The sequence below is a fragment of the Miniopterus natalensis genome, chromosome X, assembly GCF_054644295.1.
Source record: "Miniopterus natalensis isolate mMinNat1 chromosome X, mMinNat1.hap1, whole genome shotgun sequence".
Classification (NCBI taxonomy): Eukaryota; Metazoa; Chordata; class Mammalia; order Chiroptera; family Miniopteridae; genus Miniopterus; species Miniopterus natalensis.
The window spans coordinates 3,513,144-3,516,656 of NC_142103.1; positions in this window are offsets into that span (position 1 = coordinate 3,513,144).

Here is a 3,513-nt window from a genome sequence, read left to right on the forward strand (position 1 = left end):
CATAGTATTGACGGAAGGGACAAATAGGAACATTTAGGAGATGATATTGCACACACTGTATAATGTATGCAAGCATGAAGTTATTAAAACATGTGTCTAAACTCCTATCAGCCTGTACTTTCCACTCTTGCGTGTTGCATCTTTGTTTCAGAACCTTGGAAAGTTATCGTTACTGATATTTTTACTCTGCTATCATTACTGATACGCTCCTTTTCCTCTCCAGTGTTTGTCTCATGTCCCCTGCTTTCTCAATGTTCAGTAATGGCGATGATATTTCTATTAAAACAGTTAGAAAATGTTCAATACAAAATGTTCCTACTTCAAGCTTCGGAAGTAGAGGAGGGAAGACTATACAAATGTCGTAGAGACTAACAACATTGAGAGAAGTAACCAGACTGAAACTTTATTTGTAATATAACTACACTGAGAAAAATACTCTTAAAGCTGTACCTTCTCCTGTCTGCTGTTCCTGTGATTACAGGGGGCAAATTCTTTACAACCCCACCCCGGTATCACTATAGCCTTATATTACCTGGAGGAACTATCGTGAACAATCATCAGCATATGTAATAAACATAAATGTCTTGAAGCTTCTCCCAGAAGAAAGCCCATGAAGACCTAGGAGCCTTTGGCCCTCTTTCCGTGTGTACAATAAATTCTCATAAAGTTTTGAGGCATTAATCTATATTTTCCAAATGTTTTCCTCCTTATCTGATATGACTCAGCTCTCTACATGGTGGGGGGGCATGGAGAAAGAGACAGAGCCCCAAATTAAGATCCTTCTATAACCTCAACAATTCCTAAAGGTCTCAAACACTTATTTTCTTCAGGCACATTCTAGCATTTCTATTTTTATTATTATTATTATTTAATCTTCACCCCAAAAATATGTTTTTATTGACTTTAGAGAGGGGGAAGGGGGGAGAGAGAAAGAGAGAGGGAAACATCAATGTGAGAGAGAAACATCGATTGATGTGTCCCAACTGGGGATCAAACCTACAACCCAGGTATGTGCCCTGAACAGGAATCGAACCCACAACCTTTTGGTGCACAGGATGACACTCCAACCAACTGAGCCACACTGGCCAGGGCACATTCTAGCTCTTTTAAATAGTTAGTGGCAGTCACCATTAGGATAGCATGTTGAAAATATGACAACCAATTGAAGTCAGTTCAAAAAAGCAACCAGAATGATAGAAGTTTCAAAGTTAGTATGTTAACTTTAACTTTTCAGGCTCATTTGCCATTTTCTGCTACTTCTTCCTCTCCCAAGTAAAAATAACTTTCTTTTGCTTATCCAGTCAGTCAACAATGGTTATAACAGGAATGAGAAAAAATCTGCAGAGTCTTATACCTTACAAAGTACTTATCAATGAGCCTGTGAGGCAGGGACTGCTGTTCCTATTTTGAGATGAGGAAACTGAGGCTCACCTAGATGAAGTCACTTGTGTAAAATCACAGTGTTAGTAAATGCAAAGCCTGACCTAGGATGGCTATGGAGTGTTTTTCCTATGACATCACCATGCCATTTCAATAAATAGTTGAGTGTCCATTGTACATAAAACATTGCAAAGAATAAATGGTACAGAATATATGAGCAATTGCCATATATTCCTCAGCACCTAAGGGGCAGAGTTTAAATAACAGAATGTTCTAAAAAATTAGCAGTTCAGAAAACCTTGTTTAATTTATTCACCACAGTATGTCTAGTGGCTAGAATATAACTGACACACAGTAGGTGTTCAATAAATATGTATAAAGTATATGAATAAATTAATTAATGAGAAATCATACAAAGGTCAAGGTAACAATAAACATAAAATATTATGGTTTTGAATATATAAGTGCTTGGGAGACAGTCATTCTTTAAAATCTTCCTTAAAACAGACTATGCATTTTAAAAATTTAGACTTGTACCACAGAATGTCACTTAAGCTATGTGGTATCTTAGAAAAGTTATTTAATCTCTTGAACATCAATTCATTCCTTCATTTAACCAATATTTATTGAAAGTCTATTATGTGACACACTGTCATGAAATAAAAATAATAATAGTCTCAAAGAGTTGTTGTGATGATGACAGAAAACATACAATGTGACTAGCATATATTAAGAACTCGACATATGGTAGATTTCGTTTTTATTAGTATATCTTCCAATATTCACTTTCCTGAAACACCCTTACACAATTAAACAGCTAATGTGATGGAATGAGCATAATACTGTGTCTTCCAAATTCCAGAGCAAAACAAACAACCCATGATCAAAATCCCAACATAGATTTGCACTTGGATTCCCCTAACCAGTTCTACTGGTGTAGGACGGGGGTCATCTGACCTGGCAGCAGCCACCAATACTGGACGAAACAAAGTCATCACGACAGACTATTGCAAGTCAAAGGAATCAAACATTTCTAGGAAGAAAAGTTTGGTAGGAACTGGGGGTATATTTAGCTTAGAGAGGGCTGGGGTGTGGAAGTAGAGAGACATTGGGGAAGACAGAACAGATAATATGTGAGCTGTTTCCAAGGTGGGCACATCTAGGTGACAGCTTCATTGAGGACAAGCTGGATTCATGATAGATGACATGACTGAATTTTCAGCAGACATACTGGGGAAAAGGAGGGATGGTAGGAAGGTCAGAGTGTCCCACTGACCTTTGGATAGTGCCACTGGTATTAGAGTGTAAGTGCTAAAAAGGAGCATTTGGGAGTTAGCCTGTGTCAGATTTAGGTGTCACATAGGCACTGATAGGAGCATGCGACTGACATAAACAAATTTTAAGAACCAAAGTTGGGTGCTGTTTGAATGAAATTATAAAAACTCATTACATAGAATTCAAAGTTTATAGTCTGTCGTGCCTCAATTTAAGGGCAGGGGGACAAAGTGGAGGGAGGGGAGGTATGGCAAGTCCATTGAAAGCAGGCTGAATAGGAAATAGCTTAATGATGATAATTATGATGCCTCACAGACACGGACACCACAGTTTCTAAATATTCACGTGTATCTTCCTATTCAGCCTATAGCAAGATAGTTGCATTGTAAATATTATTTAACATTAAATGTAACTGCTACACAAATCTACTTTTATTAAACAATCTGTAACAACAATTCAGTTATTTCCTATCACTGCTCCATTAATCCTTCACTTCCCCACCAAGAAAGCAGACAAATAAAAGTTTTTTCTATGCATTGCCAAATCTTATCTGAGCATATCTGTCCTTGGGAATAGGTGCATCATAAAAGCACCTGTAGAAAATTAACAGCTTTAGAAAACTGTAGGGGATATAAAATCTGAACAAGAGATAAGATAAAGTCTCCTGACACTGAGGAGCATGTCATAAACAAGCCAAATCAATCCCATTAATCAATGAGAAAGGGCAAATGCCAGTTTAAAATGAAGGAGACAAGTTGCTTTAAACATGGCTTTCAAATGTATTTTACTTCATAGAGATGTTCATGATATGGAAAGAAAAGTGTGCTATGTATGACACCCAATGAGAAGCTATGAATA